Below are 21,837 nucleotides of genomic sequence, written 5' to 3'. Positions count from 1 at the left end.
CCGTGGTCAGGATGTCTGTCCTTGTGCCAATGCCATGCAGTTTTGACCACTGTAGATTTATAGTATGCTTTAAAGTCATGTAGTGTGATCCCTCCAATTTTGCTTCATTCTTTTTCTATATGTTTTTGGCTTTTGGGGGCCACTTGACTTTCCAAACAAATTTCATCATTGGCTTTTCCAGTTCAATAAAAAATACTGTTGTAATTTTTATTGGGATTGTGTTAAATCTGTAAATCAGTTTGGGTGGGATAGACATTGTAATGATATTTATTCTTACAATCCTTGAACATAGAATAGTCTTCCATTTATTTAGGTCTTCTTTGATTTCCTTTTTTAAATAACGTGTACAAGTCATTTACATCCTTAAATTTATTGCTACATATTTGATTATTTTAGTTATTATTGTAAGTGAAATATTTTCATTCACAGACTGCTCAGTGTTAGTGTAGAGAAATTCTGGTTTTTGCATGTTGGTCTTATATCCTTCCACTTTGCTGAACTCATCTATCAATTCTATAAGCTTTGTTGTGTATTTTGGGGCACTTTCTACATATAAGATTGTATCATCTGCAAATAGTGAAAGTTTTACTGCTTCCTTTTCAATTTGGATTCTATTTATTTCTTTTTCTTCTGGCTCTAAATCTCTTATGAGAATTTTCTAAATGAAGCTATTTTTAGAAATAAAAACATTTGACAATTAATTTGTATTGAGGACATCAACTACAGACCATAATAGAAGTTTCGTTCTGTTTCACCTTTACACTTCGTGTTGATGATGAACCTTTGACATGTACCTGACTGCTTGTGCTGTCAGAGAAACATCAGAGTAAAACAATGTAACTGACAAGGAAATTTGTTTTCTTTTTCTGTGACATATAATATCTTAAAAATAACTAAAACCATGACTAACAATACCATACTCTTGTCTTATATCAAGATCATTATCATGACATAGCATGAACAGTGAGAACATTGTTAAGTCTCAAGGAATTTTATACAAACTTTATTTAATAATATTTTACCTTAACAAATTTAACCAACCAAGGGTTAAAAATCTATTTTAAAATTTGTCATACTTCCTAAAGACCTCCCATGTAATTCATAACCTATTAAATGAACTTTATTTTTAGCACCTCACTTTTTGAAAGGTGAAAGAAAATATTAGTTGCAACGGTTTGAAATAAAAAGATATTCCATAGGGTTTGACATTGAAAAAGCAAAATGTCAAAAGTTGTGAGATTTAAACATTATGTTAAAGAGGAAAATGGGTTACTGTGAAGAAATGTGTTTTTTTTTTGCTCAGCTAAAGTTAAGAAAAGACTTAGTTCTTTAAAATGTGAGAATATTTTTCTTAACCATGAGCATGAAAAAGTTAACATAAAGTAGTTATTTTGATAAGACACAGACTTTCTGCCTTTTACACTGATTATTCAGAAAAAAACTCTTTATAGTGTCTTCCTAAAACAGACCAACAGTGGAACTGATGTAGCTCCAGTGGTTGAGCACCTGCTTCCCAGGCATGGGTTCCCAGGTTCGATCCCCGGTAGCTTCCAAAAACACAACCATAACAAACAAGCAAACAAATGAAAAAAAACCAACTCAGGGGAGCTGGTGTGGATCAGTGGTTGAGCACCAGCTTCCCACATAGGACATCTGGGTGTCAGTTCTGAACCTGAGTACTCAAACAAACAAAAACAGACCAATAAACCAAGAAATAATGTCACCTTAATAGAGAGAAAACCAAGTTTCAGTTTTTCATCAGTATATTATTTGAAAGTAAGGTTTTTAAAATTTTTATACATAGACCCATTAAATCTTTCCCATCTTTGACCATAATTTCCTATGCCATGAACCTTCTGTCACTTTCTGTATCTATTGAGGTTTTGTCCTACATTTTCTTCTTTCTCATTCCATAACAATCAGGCATTTTACTTCAGGAAAACTACTTTCTTTTTCCTTAATAAAAATACATATTTAAGCTACCAAATTGATTTTGGAAACTGTCTTCAACTAAACAAATTACAATGAAAAATTACCATCAAAATAGAACTTGACAGAATAATGTTAAATGCTTAAAACACCTTAGTTAAAGCACTTTGAAACAGTAACATACAATCATTTAGCAAAGATGAATAGGTATTACACTGTTTCCCCCAAAATGTATCATATATGATTTAATTTTATATGAATTTTGAAATCTATGAGGATATTTTGCCTCTACAGTTTTGTTAAATGCTTGGAATTAGTTATAAATACAATTTAATTCATGGGAAGCTTGGAGAGAAATTTTCTCTTAAATGAATTACTTCTATTTACTTAAAATGCAGTGTAATGAAGACACTTGCTTTCTTAGAGGTGAAGAGTGTGGGTGGGTGCTGTTATTTTTGGGATTGTCCAGGTTGTTTACAGTAACACAAGTATTAATGCCCTGAAATCTAGTGCCCTAGGGTATGTTGGGGTTTATTTAGCTGCTGTTTTAGCTTGAGAGGATTTTTTTCTCCATTCTTTTTCTTTTAAAATAATTTTGTCTATCTAGATATACTGACATTCACCAGCAGTTCTGTAAATCAATTGGCAAAAATCTGAGTAATCAGGCTTATAAATCTAAATAAGATTGAAATATTTGCAAGACCCACTGGGTCTTCAACAAGATTTAGGAAATATTCTTACAGAAGGGGATTTAGGCTATGTCAGGACATAGAGAGAGAAGACAGGAGAATTTCAAAGAGCATCAAAAGCTTGACTTCCCCAATTTCTAGGATTCTAGGAGTTTTTATTCATTTTGGAGCTATAAAAATGTTCTAAAATTGATTGTGGGGATGAAATCACAGCTCTGTGATTATACTCAGAACCATTGATTATACACTTTGGATGGATTGGATGGTGTGTGAATAAAACCAATTTGAAGGAAAAAAAAGGAAGAAATTATAGCCATGCAAGATACCTGCAGGAAGGATTCATCTACCATCCTGTCAAAGGTAAGCCTCAGCTGTATGAACCTGGTCATTCAATATCAAATCTAGGATAGGTTAAGTTAGGAGGTCAACACAATCACCTGGGTATAATTAAAGTTGAGGTTAAGCACTCCCCCAGCAAAGGCTTTGGCAAATTTTCAATTTAGTGAAAAATTAATCTGACCTCAAAACCATACCCTGAGGTCTTATAAAAGGATAACTTCAGGGAGTAGATGTGGCCCCAGAGGTTCGGTGCCTGCTTCCCACATGGGAGGTCCCAGGTTCAGACCCTGCTGCCTCCTAAAATAAAACAAAACAAAACAAAAAATCAAATAAAAAGACCAACTCAGGGGAGCTGATGTGGCTTAGTGGTTAAGTGCTGGCTTCCCATGTAAGGGGAATCCTCCACCCCAGTACCTGAAAAAAAGGATAATTTCATAAAGATGGATCATAGTCATAATCTTTTAAACATAATGAAGTTTTCAAAATCATTTCAGTAGTTAAATATAAGATGTTACAAAAGACAAAATCTTTGCATGCAGAGAGTACCATTGTATGCATGTACATAAAAGAATCTCTCTGGAGTCCCAATGAATGATTAGTCTAGAATTCTATACAGAGAATTGAATTAATGAATATATTCAAGAAAATATTTTATCATGTCTCTTCTCCTTCCCAACAACAGATTTTTCTCATTGGAGAGAATCCATTTTAATCAATGATTTGGTGAAGGTTTCCATCACAACTTCAAATTTACTCAATATGTGCCAACACACATGGTAAAGAAGCCCTATGTCAGCCCAGTTGTTCTTTTTTTCAAAGTCCCAGACAGTGAACTTAATTTTTTTTTAAAAATTTAATTGTATTTTTTGGATGACATGGATCACAAAGTATGTTACATTAAAAAATAAAAGAGGTTACTATATACCTCACCCCCACTTCACCCCACTCCTCCATCAACCTCTTTCATCATTGTGGCACCTTCACTGCATTTTGTGTATACATTTTGGAGCACTGCCACACAGCATGGATTATAGTTTACAATGTAGTTTACACTCTCCCCCAGTCCATTCAGTGGGTTATGGTAGGATATATAATCTCCAGCACCTGTCCCTGCAATATTATTTGGGACAACTCCAAGTTAAAAAACCCTCAGTGACCAGTGATCCTGTAATGAACATAAAAGCAAAGTCACATGACAGTTCAATTTTATGACTATTGTCTTTGTGAGGAAGCCTTCAGAAGAACTTGTGTGCTTAGATAAAATTAGAGAATTCACACTGGAGAGAAATTATATGACATCTGTGTGGGAAAGCATTCAGCCAACCTTCCAATCTCCTCAGGAACCTGAGAGAATTCACACTTGAGAGAAACCCTATGAATATCATTTATATGGGGAACTTTCTCTCATCTGTCTATGTTAGATAACATGAAAACTCACATTGGAAAGAAACAATATGAATGCCAGATATGAGAAAACACTCCGTAATTGTTCTAACCTTAGATGACAATAGAGAGAAACCATACGAATGTCATGTGTGTGTGAAAGCATTCCATCAATAAATTGCCCTTAGATGACAAGATAAAATTCACACTAAAAATGTTACAAATATGCAAGGTTCTCCAGCCTCAACTCTAACCTTCAAACAAATGAAAGAATCCTCAGATGAGTGTAATCCAGTGTCAGTGTAATCAATGTGATACAGAATTCCCAACTATGTGTTGCCCATTCTATGAGAAGAAGCCAGTACCCCATTTATGCCAATGCTCATGTCATAGGTATTGGGGCTCCACCTTCATCCTCTATCACCAGATAAGTAGACCTTCCAGATAGATGTAAGAGGGGAGCAAAGCCAAAGGGGTGGGCAAGGAATCCTGATTCTTCCTAGGCCATCCCTGGTGCAGAAGCCAGGTCCGAGGAGACATACAGGGCCACCTTGTGTAGCAATGTGCTTCCAGCTCCTCACACTCAGCAGCAAACCCTGGGATATAAGCTTTGAGCTGGGAGTCATCCACCATTTGTGTTCTTAGAGGGTGAGCTTTGTCTTGACTCCTGCCCTGAGACTGAGGTCATCTTACGGTTGCAGGGGCACACAAGTTGAGTATGAGGGTAGGAGAGAAAGGGGCTGGACCTGATACTCTTCTGAGGGGAAATGGCTTTCCTCTGACCTTCGGTAGGCACCTATCCCCCAGACATGGCTCATGGGGAAAGAGCGACATTGGGTGGGATGGCTGGCAGGGTACAGCACGTTTGTCTGACATGAAGCTGTGTTTACAGAGCAGGCATGAAAAGCACTGCGCCCACTCAGACTGTGTGTACAGGAGCACTGGATATACTGATGGGCATGAATGCCTTCTCCCAACCACCCCTACAGCGTGGCTAATGAAGAGCCAGGAACTGCTCCTGTGACCAGCACCTGACTGGAGGGAAACATGTTTTATCTCAGAAAATATTAGAGAATGTGGTAAGGAGAGAGTGGACACTGTCAGAACTTTAATCCATCCCAGATTCCCATCAAATTGTGGTGATTAATGGCTGGTATCAGAACATACAAGGATGCAGGTCCAGATTTAAACCATCTAGGATTCTAGCAAGATTGGTGGGTGGCTGGGAGGTGGGATGCTCTGACCCTGGGAATAGACTGAGAAGGAGGGGGATTCCTCCAGGAGCAGATCCAGATGCCTGGATGTGCAGTACCCACAAAGCACTTTTTCTCCTCTTCACCTATACAAGCCTTCATACTGGCATTGTGTGGACACTGGGCCACACCAGTGAATTAAGCATTGGGGTAACCTCCCCAAATCCATTGCTTTACCAAAGGGATGTGTGTTGGGCTTGGGCAGAAAGCAAGAGCTTGAAAGTTGGCTAATGCAGTGTGAAGCAGCAAAGAACAATGTCAACCATAATCCATGCAGTGCAGCAGCGCTCCAGAATGTATTCACCAAATGCAATGAATGTGTCACACTGATGAAAGAGGCTGCTGATGATGACAGAGGTTGTTGATGTGGGAGGAGTGGGGTATATGGGAACTGCTTATATTTTTGAATGTAACATTTTTTTGTGATCTATGTATCTTTAAAACAAAAGACAGTTAAAATTTTAAATAAATAGAAGAAACAGCAGGGACTGGAGGAAGGAGCTTTGTGCTCTGGTTATCATATGGGGTTGTGGACCCAGGCTCAGCACCTGGAGAAGGAACAGGGGCAGCCAGGCTGTGCCGGACTGGAAAGTGGGGAATGGGCTGGAGGAGGAGGAGGAGGAAGGAGAGTTCTAGTTGCACAATGGTCTTGGACCTGGAATCCTCCCTCAGAGATCTGGGACCTCTCTTTTCATTTATTGTGTTTCTCACTCTCTAACTCATCTTCTTATTTTCCCTGTCCCCTTCCAGCTCTACACTCAGCCTTTCACGTGCATCTTTTCTTTTTAAGCAGGCAATACTTCTGGAAGGAAGCATAAGTAGACAAGGATCCTTTCAGAGTGAGGACTGCAGACAGTGGCCATGACCTGGAGTTGGGAATAGGGGTCAAGATCACATGAGCATTTGGCTCATCAGTATCACCCTCTCCAGCTTACCTTGAGCAAAACCAAAGTATCAAAGCAAAGTTCTCAAAGGATATATCCTCTAATCTCACAGAAACAACAAACACACCAGGGAGACAATTGTACAGCCCCTGATTAACAACTAAAAAATTATGCTGAAGGAAAAACAGAAAACAAAGCTCTGAGTCCAGCAGAAGATAATTTAATATTTGACAGAGATGCATTGAGTCATGAAATCATTTAATTTGCAATTTTTTCAACAGTGTAACTACTGACAGTCTATACCAGATAAAGTTCTAATTTTGAAATTCACTAATAGTCTTTTTAATTTCTTTTTTACCTTCTGCAGCAAAAGGCTCTCTGCACACATGCACACACATATCTAATCAGGTCACTCCATCACTTTCATACTTCAGTATTTTCCAATAATCAGACTGGGACCATTGGGCTCACCATGGTCTTCAGGCTTGTAGCCAACCAGCCTGCCCTCCTCTCCAGCCCAGGCTATCACGCTCAGCTGCCAGCCAGGTGCTCTCAATTCCTCACGCACAGCAGGTTCTCAGGTGTTTCAGGATTTCACACGTGTTCCCTCAGAATGAAAAAAACAACAACCTCCAAAACTATTATTACTTCCACCAAAAATTTTAGAACTTTCCCCTGTGAAAGCTTTATGGTCAAAATTTCTTAAATTTCCAAGAAGACTTTATCACCACAAATTAAGTATATATGGCTAGGTATCTAAAGTATATCACTCATTTTTCTTTAAATTATCTCTTCCAAACTGAACAGCATGTGTCACATGGGCAGATGATCTGTTTTGCCAGTGTAATTCCCCTCCCTGGCCCAAGTCTGAATCCTAGTACTCATGCAACCAACATTCACTTATGACAAAAAGAGTACCACACTTGCCTTTAGATTGTTGCAGTGTAACTAGGTGTAAAACTATAGAAACATATAAAGAAGCCTAAAATTGAATATTTGATTATGCAAAATGTTTGCTTCAAAAATAACAGAGTATACATTCTTTTTTTTAAAGATCTATTTATTTTTTTATTTCACTCCCCCCACCCCACCCCAGTTGTCTGTTCTCTGTGTCCATTGGCAGCATCTTCTTTGTCCACTTCTGTTGTTGTCAGGAAGCACCAGGAATCTGTGTTTCTTTTCTTGTTGCGTCATCTTGTTGTGTCAGCTCTCCGTGTATGTGGCATCATTCCTGGGCAGGCTGCACTTTCTTTCCTTCTGGGCAGCTCTCCTTATGGGGTGCACTCCTTGTGCATGGGGCTCCCCTATGTGGGGATACCCCGCATGGCAGGGCACTCCTTGCACTCACCAGCACTGCACATGGGCCAGCTCCACACGGGTCAAGGAGGCCCGGGGTTTGAACCGCGGACCTCCCATGTGGTAGATGGATGCCCTAACCACTGGGCCAAGTCCACCGCCAGAGTATATACTCTTAATTTCAGAAGTAAGTATTAAGCAAGTCAAAATATTCCTTTTGGAAATAATTACTTTACCGAAAATCAAAATATTTTGCCTGAGTTTTCTTCACAAATAATTTTTTTTCTTTCTCTCAGGAGATATCCAAAGAAATTCAAATGTTTGATTTTATATAAAAATAGTTGAAACATACCCTATGTATAGTCAAATCAATAAAGGAGATAAACAATTCCTGGCACCTTTAATATTTTAGGCTTGATTTAAAAAATCTTTTCTTGAAAGTTAGGGTCTCACACTGTATTTGTCAGGGCTCTCTAGGGAACAGAATCAACAAGAGATATCTGTCAATAGTAAGAGATTTTATCAGAGTCCCTCACGTGACTGTGGGGTTGCACAAGTGCAGGTTCTGCAGGCAGGCTACAACCAGGGGCTCCAATGAAAGTCCACTGAAGGTTCTTTTCATTTTTTTATTCTAAATTTTTTTTTAAAAAATTTATTAAAGTTAATAGAGCACATAGAATGTTACATTTTAAAAAATGAGATTCTCATATAACCTACCCCCATTTCCCAACGCCCCCAGCCCCCCACCTCCATCATTTCTGTAAATTGTATTTTTTTGAAGATATATACATCACAAAAAAGGTTACATGATAAAAAGCATAAGAGGTTCCCCTATACTCCCCATCCCCCCCACCACTCCTCCCACACTAACAACCTCCCCCATCATTTTGGCACACTCATAATACTCAGCAAACACATTTTGGGGCACTGCTGCACCACGTGGATAATAGTTTACCCTGTAGTTCACACTCTCCCACAGTACATTCAGTGGTTATGGCAGGATATATAATGCCCAGCATCTGACCCTGCAATATCATTTAGGACAACTCCAAAGTCCCAAAAATATGTCCCCTCATCACATCTCTTCTTCCCTCTAGGGAGTGGGAAGTTGCCCTCAGCAACTACTGTGGTCACTTTGACCCCATCAATGATACAATTTCTTCTAATAGTAGTCACAAAAGTTTTATAGTAGAATATCAGTAAGTCCACTCTAATCCATATTTTACTCCTCCATTCTGTGGACCCTGGGATAGTGATGCCCCCTCCACCTCTATACTGAGACGGGGCTTAGATTCCACATGGATGATGGATGCAATTCTCCTGCTTGCAGGTGTAGGCGCTCTCAGTTCCCTGGTGTGGTGACTGACCATCTTCACCTTCCTGTTAGCTGACTTGCATAACTCCAATGAACCAGAAAGTAGGAATTGCAACTCTGCTGAGGCCCAGGGCCCTGCTGGCACTTGGACAGTCCAGAGATTCAAGTCTCTTGAGCATACACCAACCCTAGCACCAACCAAAGGTTCAGTAAAAGAGTAAAAGACAGAAGAAAGGTCACATCTGAGTCCAACTCCATCACACTGAGGAACACAAACTCCAAAGTAGGGCCCACTGACATGGTACTGAGCTCCAGAGCTATCTGCCATGATCATATCCCTGTGGGCCTCTGCAGCCCTCAGGAGAACCTGTACCTGGAGTTGTATCCACTTTGGCTGTTTCTGGGGTCCCTGAGGAGTACATAATCATAACCCCTCTGATGACCCCCTGACTATATTTTGAAGACTCTTAGCCATATAAACTCATTTGTCTTTGCCATTTCCCCATTTTATTCAAGGTCAAAAAGCAGTTTTTAACACATGATGCTACATATGGGCTGAGATATTCTGCTGGTCTGAGTTGACCCTTTCATTCAAGGTCTCTTTCTATGTATAGCACCAGCTGGTGCTTGGTAGTAATACCTCAGCACCAGGGAGGTTCATCCCCAGGAGTGATATCACACACTGGGCACAATTTAATGCATTTACACGCTGAGTTTGGCTTAGAGAGTGGCCACATTTGAGTAACATGGAGGCTCTCAGGAGGTAACTCCTAGGCACCCTGCAGATCTAGGCCTAGTTCATATTTCAGGCACACAGACTCATAAGCATAGTCATCAGTATCAAGGGCTCATTGTTGGAAAATCCTTCTTTGTTGGTCTTTGCCATTGCACTTGGGGGATTGTTGCTGTTCCATTGGGGAATGTGATAGAGCTCCCCTGGCTAGGAACTCAGCACTCCCTCAGTTGTCATTTATAACTGCTATCCAGACATTTTTATGTTCCCTGTATACATGCCCTGGAGAACTCCTTCTCAACCATGTGCCCCCCATTAATAACACCCCACACCAGTGTTCCCCTTCTGCCATAGTTGAACCTCTCTTCCACTGAAGGTTCTTGATGAGTTCTGGGAGTCGTTAGCTGTCCATAGATGAGTTGGGAAATTCTCACTCAATGCTGGCATCACTTCCCCTTTTAAGGTATTCAAGTGATTGGATAAAGGGTCACTCATTGCTGATGGCAATCTGCCTGATTGATGTAATTGTAAACAGCTATCTATGATTTACTAGAGTAGTAAAGTCAATGGTGACTAAAGTCCATAAATGCCCTTACATTACAGTTAACCCACTGCTTGCTTGACCAAACAACTGGTCACAATTACTTTGCTAAGTTGACACAATAGTCTAACCATCACATATACTATATTACATGGTTCATGAATCAGGATCATTTGATTCAGAAAACAGAAGGGTGCTCTGGAGAGGAAGTGGAAAAGGGAAAATCATATAAGGAGAAGGTGGAAGCAAATGAAGCAATGTTGTTTTTGGCTGATGTTGCTTCAGTTTTACATAGGTGGTTCTTTACAATGTGGGGAGCAGATATACCTTGAATAGTATGGTTTGCTTGTCTGTTCTGCTAAGCTATCTCTACAGGACCAAAGGAATTTTTATCACCAAGTATTGATTATCTGCAGCTCTTTAGGATGTGTTCCATTTTCTCAGAAAGTCCCTGGAGAACAATTGTTTTTGACTTCTGGAAAACTGCGGCTGGGGAGGCTTGCACCCCGACGCTGATGGGGGGGTTTGTAGGGGTCAGCTGGCCGCAAAGGCGTCTGAGGCTGCGGCAGACAGCCTCAGAGGGGCTCTCAGGCATGGAGGACGCGCGGCGAGGGGAGAAAGAATGCCGCGGAGACCAGGTCTGGTACGCAAGTCCGGTTTATTAAGGAAGTGCAGTGGGTTATATAGAGAATGAGGAGGGCGGGGTAGAGCAGGAGGAGTGAGGGCTACGGGGCGGCTGGGGATTGGCAGAAACTTGTGGGCGGACTTGTGGTTTTGTGCTGTTAGCTGTTGCTAGGGAAGTGGGCAGATTTCAGGTTATGATGCAACATTTGCCCCTTTTTCTCTTTTTTATTAGGGGGGGTATAGGTGAGAGGTTTGCTTGGGTGTGTACTTATGGATGTGTGCTGGCTATGTTGGCCGCTAACAGGGGGCGAGTGGCAGGTCCAAAGAGTGGCAGGCAAGCAGAACAGACCAGCTGTGCTACACGTGAGTGGTGGGCTGCGCACTTCCCCCACTAGGTGCGGCTATGCTTGCCATTCAGACTCGGGCCTGCCCCGCCCCCTGCTCCCTATTGATTGTTAAGCAGTTCTAGGGTGGCCGCAGCTGGGGAGGGGAGTGAAGTTGGCTGTTAAGGTGGGGAAAGTGCGGGCTGGGGGAGCAATGGGATGCATTGTGGGGTTTTTAGGTGTTGGGTTGTTCTTGATTTCTTCTTGGGGCGGGCTGAGCAGGGCTCTTTGGGGGGGCTGTCTTCAGTGGCGAGCTGATGGTACTGGATGCGCACGAAGGACGTGAGGATTGCGTTGGTTTGGTCCTTGGCGAGCTGGATGATCTTCTTGACAGCCCAGGGCCCTATGGTAAGAGCTAGGAGAATTATTATTAGCGGGCCTAGGAGAAGGAGGAGGTATGGGAGGAGGGTATGGAAGACTCCGGAAAAATAGTTAGCGGCTTCACGCTCTTTTTGGTGCCGCTCTAGTCCTTCTCGGACCTTTCTTAGGCTGTCCTCGGCAAGGCCAGTAGAATTGGCGTATATACAGCACTCTTCTCCAAGGGTGGCACAAAGGCCTCCCTCCTTGAGGAGGAGAAGGTCAAGGCCCCGGCGGTTTTGGAGAACTACCTCAGAAAGGGAATTGAGAGAGTTTTTAAGATGGGAGGTAGCGACTTGGAGGTGGGAGATATCACTGTCGACAGCTTGCCTGAGGGGGAAAGGGAAGAGGATTGTGTGGTAAGAGCAGCGATTCCCGTGCCTGCCCCGGTGAGACCTAGAAGGGTAGCAACTGTGAGGATGGTGAAGGGTTCTCTCTTCTGGAGGTGAGCAGGGAGTTTGTGACTCTGAAGGGCGGAGAAGAACTCTTCGTCACTGTGGAAAAGGACTCGAGGGGCTAGGAGAATGAGTAGACAGGTTTCATTGGTGGCGTTGAGGGTAGCGACATTGAGGCAGGGGGTTAGTCCGGTGGAGGTGCAAAGCCATTGGGAGGTGTTAAGGGGGATTAAGAATTTGGCGGAAATGTTGGGAGAGGAGTAGTTGGAGCAGGCATTTAGGAGGGGATGGGGACCTTGGCGAGAATGAACACAGCGCCCTGTGGAGGAAACAGATTGAAAGGTTAAGGGGATAGAAGAGGCGTTCCAATTGCATTCAGCAGGATTATGTTCAGAGGATTCAGTGAAGGCGAGGTTAGTGGCAACGGGCTCATATAGAGGAAGAGAGGGAGAGAGACAAAGCCAGCAGTTTGCAGTTAGGTTGGGGTGGGAGATATTCAGAGAGATGTAGGAGGCTCTAATTAGGTTAATGAGAGGGCTAGAATACTGAGTAGGGGGTAAGCAAGACTTGGGGTTGTGGGAGGTAAGGGGGGCAGTAGCGAGGGGGGTGCTGGGCGAGGGAGAGGGTGAGGCGGAGTGGGGGGGAGAGGGAGGCTGTGCCTGTGGAGGATTGAGAACCTGATTTGGGCCCACTGGGATGGAACGTGTGGGAATCGGCTCTTTTTTTATAATGATAAAGGCACCGTAGTCGTAGCCGGTTGCATACAGGAGGACTCCCCACGTGCGGCCAGACAGCCAGACTGGATCTAGGGGATTTTTGACTCGTAGGGTGACGGAGCGCCAGTTTGCGCCGCTGTGGATGAGCTTAATATAGGGGTCTTTGTTAGGGGCACCGGACCATCCATAGGCGATGGTCTCGCACCCCCAGGAAGGGCAGTAATAGTGTGCAGGGTCATGGCATCCTCTGGCGGTGGATGGACAGATGTAGAAACCTGAGAAATGGTTATCATTGGGGCCACGGCACTTTTTGGGGAGGCCCGCACCGTACGTGGCTGCAGGGGTACGCCTGCTGCGGCGCGATGGGGGTGAAGTATAGCAATGAAGGGAGCAGCTATCGAAGGCACTGCTATAACTGGACGTGTAAGCTAGGTTGGTGAGATTACAGATGTGCACGGTGAAGGAAGGAGCGCTTGCAGTGACATTTACAGCGAGGAGCTTTTCCTGCTGCCAAAGGGTGAGCGTCCAGTTGAAGGGTTGGTGTGAGGGGTTGGAGAAGATAGGCAGGAGAAGAGGAAGGAGGAGGAGAAGGACTGGGTACAGATGAGCTTCAGTCCTCTGCTCCATTGGCGTAGTCGTCTCGGGGGGCGAACGAAGAGGGGGTGCTCGGTGGTGGACCGTTGCTTGATGGCGCAGGCGCAGCGTTCTCTGGAGGTGCTGGCACCGGCGTGCGTCGGACGGCGGTGAAGGGTGCCAGATCGTCGGGTGAAGGGGTGTCGTCCGTTGCAGGCACTGTGGCAGGACGGATCAGACGAGCTGGGATCCACAGGGGCTGCGGCTCAGAATCTGGAAAGACACAAGCAAAACCTCGCCCTTGGGCAAGGAGGGGGGCTGGTCGTTGCCAGCGGTTAGTTTGGGGGTCTTTCCAATGGACAAGAGGGGCTTGGGTGGGATGCCACATGGGGCCCCAATGCTTGTGGGTGGGAGAAAGGCCTTTCTTGTCAAATGTGAGCAAGTTCAAGTGAATTAAGCAGGCGATAACAACGTCTCCTGGTGGCTTTAGAGGAGCTTCATTTTGCTCTTTGTGAATAAGGAGCTTGAGCTGTTGGTTAATGCGCTCGACGATGCCTTGTCCTTGTGGGTTGTAGGGAACCCCGAAATGATGTGTGATCTTGTACATTTGTAGGAAGGCAGCAAAGGCGGAGCTCCGATAAGCGGGGCCATTGTCTGTTTTGAGGTCCCATGGAACGCCCATAAAAAGGATGGCTTGGTGTAGTGCACGGATGGCGTGTTTGGCTGTTTCTCCTGGAAGGGGCAGGGCGTAGCACATGTGCGAGAAGGTGTCGATGGCAACATGCAGGAACTTGAGTCTTCCAAAAGAGTTGACATGAGTAACGTCCATTTGCCATCGGGAGTTTGGGCGAAGACCTCGTGGGTTGACGCCCTGTGGCTGTAATGGGCCGAGGAGTAAGAGAGGCGCGCAGGTGTGGCAAGAGCACATGAGGTGCTTACAGGTTTCCATGGGCAGATTGGGAAAGAGCTTATGAATTGAGCGCGCTGAGAAGTGGAACTGCGCATGCAGTAGCTTGGCCTGGTTGACAACGTCCCCAAGATAAAGCGGCCAGGGCACGCTGTGGTTGGCAAGTGCGGTGTGCCGTGGTTGGCATGTGCAAGGCATGCTGTGGCAGGCGAGCGCAGCGTGCTGTGCTGGTGACGCCTGAGCTGGTGATGGCTGGACAGCGCGGTCGGCGGCTTGATTTCCAGCGGTTAGCGGGCCAGGGAGGCCGCTGTGACTTCTGATGTGAGTGATGAACCAAGGGTGGTCTCTGGCTTCTAATTGGTGCTGGAGGAACTGAAGCGCCCTATCGATGGCTGTATCCGTAGGGAAGAAGGTGGCAAGAGGCAAGGCATGGCACACCTGCAGGGTGTATAAACTGTCTGTGAAGATATTGAGCGGCTGGTTGGGGCAGGTGTGCAGAGCAACAGCGACTGCGAGCAGTTCTCCGACTTGGACGGAGAACGCGTTCGAAAACACAAGGGTTCGTGGCGTTGGGGAACCAGGTGAATAGATGACCGCAGCATAGGAGGTCTTTGAGGCATCTGTAAAGGCCGTTACTGCGTGTGGAAGAGGTTTCCTGGCCGGCAATGGATGGAACGGAGTGGAGAATGCGAGTCGCGAGAGGCCTTGGAGAAGTCGGTGATGAGGATAGTGGTTGTCGAAAGAGCCTCTGAAAGTTTCAGCGAGCACTTGCATGTCCATGTCGTGGATGAGCAGGTTGGTAGTAGCCTTGGCGTCAAAGGGCCAGACGATTGTGGAAGAAGGAACTCCGTAGGTATGTACACATAGCCCTACAAGGTCGGAGGCGAGGGCGATCCATGCCCTTGTGAAGGGACAGATTTTTGGGAGCTTACTCTTGGAAGTGTGTAGCCAGAGCAGTGGCCCATCTTGCCAGAGGAGTCCAGTGGGCGTTACTGGCGTGGGAAGAACCAATGCGAGGATTGGCAGTCCTGGGGCGTAGCACTCGAGGCGGCAGGCCTGAAGGGCCTCGTTGACATCCTGCACAGCCGCTCGGGCTGCTGGAGTGATGACGATGGGGCGGGTGACTGCGTCGGCTGGAAGATCCTTAGTCTGGAGGAGCTCGAAAAGAGGCTGAAGTTGAGCCGTGGTGATGGGGAGCGCTGACCGAAGCCAATTGATTTGGCCGCAGAGCTGCTGTAGCTCCATTAGAGACATCTTGGGTGACACCTGTAGCTTTGGTGCTACTGGCTTAACATGGTGGTGAAAGTGAAACCCCAAAAATTGAAAGGGGGATTGAAGGTGAATCTTGTCAGGCTGAACAGTAAGTCCGATCTGTGAGAGATTGTGGAGAAGCTCCGAGACGAGAGTTTCCAGCTCATGAGGATCCTTAGCGGCAATGAGCAGATCGTCCATGTAGTGGATGATGTGGGCGCGCCTGTGGGCCTTCTTGCGGAGTGGATCGACTGCGCGATCGACAAAGAGTTGGCAGATGGCCGGGCTGTTGCGCATTCCTTGAGGGAGGACTCTCCATTGGTAACGCTGGGCTGCACCTCGATGGTTTGTTTGAGGCACCATGAAGGCGAACCGTGGGCAGTCTCGTGGATGGAGAGGAATGGAGAAGAAGCAGTCCTTGATGTCGATGATGGCCGCGTGCATGTGCTGAGGGACAGCGGTGGGGTGCGGGCACCCTGGCTGCGGCGATCCCATTGGCTTGATGTGCTTGTTGACCTCACATAGGTCATGGAGAAGGCGATATTTGCCACTGCTTTTCTTGGTAATAACAAAGACAGGTGAATTGTAGGGACTAGTGGAAGGTTCAATGTGTCCTGCCCGTAACTGCTCTTCGACGAGAGTGGAGAGGGCTTGCAGTTTGTAAGATGGCAAGGGCCACTGCTCAACCCAGATGGGCTCCTCTGTGTCCCATTCCAGAGGGATAGGGTCAGGCGTTGTGATGGGAGCAGTGGCCCCCGCTAGGGGGGGGGGCAGGCTGAGCGAGAGGGCCTCAGTAGTGAGGATGGCTCCCGTTTGGCTGAGGATATCTCTTCCCCAGAGAATACCACCAACAGTGGAGAGGATGAGGGGGCAGAAGCGACCGTGCCGGCCCTCTCGGTCCTCCCATTTGATAGGAGTGGCGCATCTCCAGGACTCAGCAGAGCCTGTGGCCCGAATTACCTGAGGCCCCTGCTCAAGAGCCCAGTGGTTGAAGGCGGCGATTTCAAACGGGATGCAGGAGACCTCTGCACCGGAGTCGAGCAGTCCCTCTAACCATTGCCCTTCGATTTTGAGCTCCATGACAGGCTTGGAGGAGCTTCTGATGGGAACCGTCCACATCAAGGCTTGGGGGCTCTCTGGTGGGTGGCCTCTTTGGGGCGGGGCTGAGGCTTGCCCCGCTGGGAGTTTAAAGGTTGGCGAGGGCTTTGAGCGGAGCGGCAGTCGCGGGCCCAATGATATCCTTTTCTGCATCGAGGGCATGGGGTGGAAGGCCCTCTCGGGCGGGATGGAGGGCGGCTGCCGGATGCTGGGAGGGGTGGTCTCTCGGTCTGCAATTGTGGGCAGTCTCGGGCGAAGTGGCCCGTCTCACCGCATCTGAAGCATCCGGAAGAAACGGCTAGGGCCATGGCGATGGCTTTGGCGAGGCTAGTGGCCTGCGGGTCAAGGTTGCGGCAAGCCAAGACCCAGTCATGGACGCCCTTATCCCGCATGGTGAGGATAATCTGCCGGCAAGCATCGAGGCATCCTTCAACGATGAGATCTTTGGCGAGAGCGACCTGGGCCTCCTCTCCGCGGACCTTACGCTGGCAGGCCTCGATGACGTGGGCGACAAAGGTAGCAAAATCTTCGTCTTTGCCCTGGGTCATCTGGGCGAGCTTTTGAGGTCTCGTGGCGGAGACATTGCGGAAGGATTGCAGGGCTAGTTCTCTAAGCCGGAGCCAAAAACCGGGGGGCGCATTGCGGTACTGCACAGGATCGGTGAAAGTACCAATGCCTGTGTACGCCTCTGGGGGGTCCTGGATACCTGCACTGGCATTCTCGGCGATGCGCCTCTCAGCCTCTGCCTGGAAGTGGCATCTCCATTCCACGAACTGTCCTGGGGCCAGAATGGCCCGGGCAAGTGAAATCCAATCATAGGGGAGAACAAGTTGTGCCCCAAGTTCCTCGAGCAGCTGTTGGGCGTACGGACTCCCGATGCCATCCTCCTTAACTGCGCGTCTAAGGTTTTTAATTTCATCAGTGGTGAAAGGGAGCCATTGCTGGGGGCGCGCTTGAGAGGGCGCCGGGTTCAAAGGGAAGAGGTGAGGGGTGGCCCCTGTCATGGGTGGGCCGGAGTGGCCCAGCCATGTGTCTGAGCTGGTCCAAGGCCTGGACGCTGGTGCCGGCGGAGCGGCCAATGGAGGAGGAGGTGGCGGCCATGTTGTCTGAGAGGGGGGACAAGATGGATGCAGAGGAGTTTCCGGTTGCAAACAAGATGGTGGGGGCTCTCCTTCCGGTTGCAAACAAGATGGCTGCGGAGCAGTTTCCGGCGGACAAAATGTCCGCGGCAAGGCTTCCGGTGATTTATAAGATGGCGGAGGCTCTCCTTCCACCCTGCGCCAAGATGGCGGAGGCTCTCCTTCCGCCCTGCGCCAAGATGGCGGAGGCTCCCCTTCCGTTTTGCGCCAAGATGGCGGAGGCTCTCCTTCCGGTTTGCGCCAAGATGGCGGACGCTCTCCTTCCGGTCTGCGCCAAGATGGCGGAGTGACCGGAAGAGGCGGGTAAAGAGAGGCGGGATTTCCGCCTGAGGGCCCATACTTCCTCCCTTCAGGCGAAGAAGAAGGAGGAAGTGTGCCATCTTGGTGACCAGGCGGGAACTTCCCCCTTTCAAGCGAAGAAGAAGGAGGAAGTTCGCCATCTTGGCGACCAGGCAGGGGCCTCCCCCCCTCAGGCGGAGAGGAAAGAGGAAGTTCGCCATCCTGATAATGGTCGTCCCGAAGAGGATGGAGCTCAAGGTCGGCATTGAGCTGACTAGATAAGGACTCAGTATCTAAGTCGGAAGTGTCCCCCTTATCAGGGTCGCAGTCGAGCGGCCGCGCAGCAGCCCCGGCGGAAACCTGGTAAGCGCCTTTCGGGGCAGGCGCGCCAAGGAGGCAGGCGCGGATGGCCACAAGCATGGGCAGGAGGCCAGGGGGAAACGACCTGCCCTCATGCTCCATAGAGGAGGTGACACGGTCAATGAGACGCGAGTAAGTGTCTGGGCTCCAAAGGTGGCAGGTGGCCAGCCACGGATTGAAAGGCAGGAGGAGATCCCAGTACTTTTGCAGGTGGCGGAGGGAAACTCTAACGCCATTAGTGTCTAGGAGGCCAGCAAGCGCTCTGACTTGTGGCGCTTGGCGGGAAGATAGACGCCCGCCCATTTTTCTGCCGGGGGCCGATAACGGGGGTCCTTACCTTGAGAGCGCGGCGAAGGGGTGGGAGCGAGGTCCCACGGGGGTGAGGCAGTGGTCACGTCGGACCGGACTTGAACTGCCACCACGTTGGGGCGCCAGTTGCGGCTGGGGCGGCTTGCACCCCGACGCTGACGGGGGGGTTTGGAGGGGTCAGCTGGCCGCAAAGGCGTCTGAGGCTGCGGCAGACAGCCTCAGAGGGGCTCTCAGGTGTGGAGGATGCGCGGCGAGGGGAGAAAGAATGCCGCGGAGACCAGGTCTGGTACGCAAGTCCGGTTTATTAAGGAAGTGCAGTGGGTTATATAGAGAATGAGGAGGGCGGGGTAGAGCAGGAGGAGTGAGGGCTACGGGGCGGCTGGGGATTGGCAGAAACTTGTGGGCGGACTTGTGGTTTTGTGCTGTTAGCTGTTGCTAGGGAAGTGGGCAGATTTCAGGTTATGATGCAACAGAAAACCCTTCTGGGAAAGGCGGTCCATTCCCAGCAATGCCCAATGAAGGCAGCCATTTTATTTTACTGAACCGGCTTATAGGATTGTACATCCTTTAGGACATCAGGTAAGTCTGAATTGAAGAGACATATATTGTGTGGTATTTTCCTTGTTTAGTAAACTGTCATATAAAAGCATGAAAAATATATTTGCATTGACCAATATATTGGTATTGGCCACATAACTATTATACTTATAAAGAGCAATACTGACACTCCAGCATGAGAGACTTGGTTGTTTTACTCGTCTCCCTGGAAATAAAAAGCAGCACTGCTTTTCTTTCTGAAAGCACTGCATATCACTGCCCCAAACCCTGAATCCACAAGACTGAGACCTCGGGATAGAGACGTGAATATTGCTTTGGTCATATATGAATTACAGAATGAAAGGACATAACCTATTTTCATTAACTGTATCTACCCTCTTTTATATAATTAGAGGGAAATATGTGTTTTTTGGTGTAATTTGATTACATTTTTCTTCTGTGACACTGACACAGGATATGGCCTGCCTCACATGCTTAATGAGGTTATTAGCAGCATAAATAGTAACCATCCCATCTGATTTTTCTAGAGCAAGAAAGCAGCTTTGAGCCCTGGAATGTACTGACAGCATCTTCAATAAGGACCCAGTGTCCCTCGATTCTCTTTATATTTTGGCTCTGGTGAGTACCTGAAAGAAGTTTCCTCAGGAGTGATGGACCTCCTTTACTGTGTAAATAATGATCTGAATGTAGATATTTGGAGTCAGGCTATCAGGGAGCCAGTGAGGTTATTGTAGAAAAGAAATTAGTCTGGAATTTAAGTCATATGTAATGGTTGGATGGGAATCTGCCTTATATTAGGATTCTGAGGTCCATTTTGCTGCAGTGAGTCCCAAGAGGGAGAGAGAAAACATTGGGAAAAACACAAATAAATATAGATGAGAAATGTCATCACCAGATGTATGGACATGGGAAGACTAACATAGTGCCAGGGGGAAGAGAGGAATTCTGAAGGTTTAACATTTAAACTGACACTGAAGGAAATGAGAGAGTGGTGGATGGGGTTGGGAGGTGGTGAGTGAGGATAATAGTGCTCAGTGCAGAGAGAATAACAATGCTCAATTGTGTTTGTGTGGTGCTGAAGCTATTGCTTGACTAAGTCCTGACAGAAGCAACCTTTCCTACTGATTTCCTACAGAAGTTTCTTTTTTCTTGGTTTAAAAACACCATCCCCCAGTGGCAGACTTGGCCCAATGGTTAGGGCGTCCACCTACCACATGGGAGGTCCGCGGTTCAAACCTCGGGCCTCCTTGACCAGTGTGGAGCTGGCCCATGCACAGTGCTGATGCATGCAAGGAGTGCTGTGCCACACGGGTGTCCCCTGCGTAGAGGAGCCCCACGCGCGAGGAGTGTGCCGCATAAGGAGAGCCGCCCAATGCGACAGAAAGTGCAGCCTGCCCAGGAATGGTGCCGCACACATGGAGAACTGACACAACTAGATGATGCAACAAAAAGAAACACAGATTCCCGAGCTGCTAACAACAGAAACGGACAAAGAAGACAACGCAGCAAATAGACACAGAGAACAGACAAATGGGGGTGGGGAATAAATAAATAAATATATAAATCTTAAAAAAAAAAACACCATCCCCTTTATGCATATTGGTAGGAAACTTTTCTCATCTTATATATAGTAAGGAGATGATTAGATGATCTAATCCAAGATCCAGAATATAGCTTGATTTGGTCTTGTACTTTATAACTGGAATAAACTGGTTCTGTCAGCAGCAACATGTGCACTTAAGAGAAGCCTGACCTAAAAGTTAACTTTCCTTCATTAAAATAGTAAAAAACACATACAGCTACCATTGCACCTCCATTTTCTTACATGCAACATATGACCAAGTATGTTCTTCTTTTATTTAATTTCAAATCACATCATAACATATATTTTGAGAATATAAATGTATTCCCAATGCAAACACAAAACACTGAGAAAATTAAACTTAGAAATAGGGGAAAAAACATTATCAGAATGAAAGGCTTTCACACTCTCTTCTTAATTTAATACAATGAACAACTTTAACAGATTTTCCAATTCAGTATGTTTTAAATAGCATATGCTCAGCTAAGACCTCCTCCTACCTCACTCAATCTCACTTAATCAGCCTCAATATACTAAACCAGCCCCACAAAATCACATAATGCTCAGCCCAGCTTTCAGCTTGGGGAGACTGATTTGAGGAAATTAATGTCCTCAGGTCTGCAATGGGCTGGCCTTTGCTAATAAACTATTTTCTCGACATCCTCGTGTCACTGAATTGGAATTATGCACACGGGTCAAAAGGACTCTGTCAAGCAGTTTCAGTGTAGACAGGGAATTTCAAACATTAATTCCTGGATGCCAAGAAAATCGGTCATTTTCATTGTTTTTGTTTTTTTTTTTAATTATTTATTTTTAAAAATTACATTCAAAAAATATGAGGTCCCATTTAACCCCACCGTCCCCAACCCCACTCCCCCCACGGCAACACTTGCTCCCATCATCGTGACACATCCATTGCACCTGGTAAGAACATCTCTGAGCAT

At 46.5% G+C, this 21,837-nt stretch overlaps 1 long non-coding RNA gene across 8 annotated transcripts in view; it reads left to right on the top strand.

Moving 5' to 3' along the window:
- The window catches only part of LOC131274932 (uncharacterized), a 114,981-nt gene that overhangs the window by 62,027 nt on the left and 31,117 nt on the right, over window positions 1-21,837 (top strand). For 5 of the 8 annotated variants that reach the window (XR_011646715.1, XR_011646714.1, XR_011646712.1 and 2 more), the window contains one exon: window positions 19,839-19,929. The exons of 2 other annotated variants lie outside the window; for them this stretch is intronic. This is a non-coding gene — a long non-coding RNA (uncharacterized lncRNA). Of the gene's footprint in view, window positions 1-19,838; window positions 19,930-20,446; window positions 21,545-21,837 lie in introns of those variants that run through there. One more of the 8 variants, XR_011646716.1, reaches the window with a different exon arrangement.

Source organism: Dasypus novemcinctus, chromosome 21 (assembly GCF_030445035.2).
Source record: "Dasypus novemcinctus isolate mDasNov1 chromosome 21, mDasNov1.1.hap2, whole genome shotgun sequence".
In the NCBI taxonomy this organism is placed as follows: domain Eukaryota; kingdom Metazoa; phylum Chordata; class Mammalia; order Cingulata; family Dasypodidae; genus Dasypus; species Dasypus novemcinctus.
Note: the sequence above shows the minus strand (reverse complement) of the source record. Positions and strands in the feature narration are given on the sequence as shown.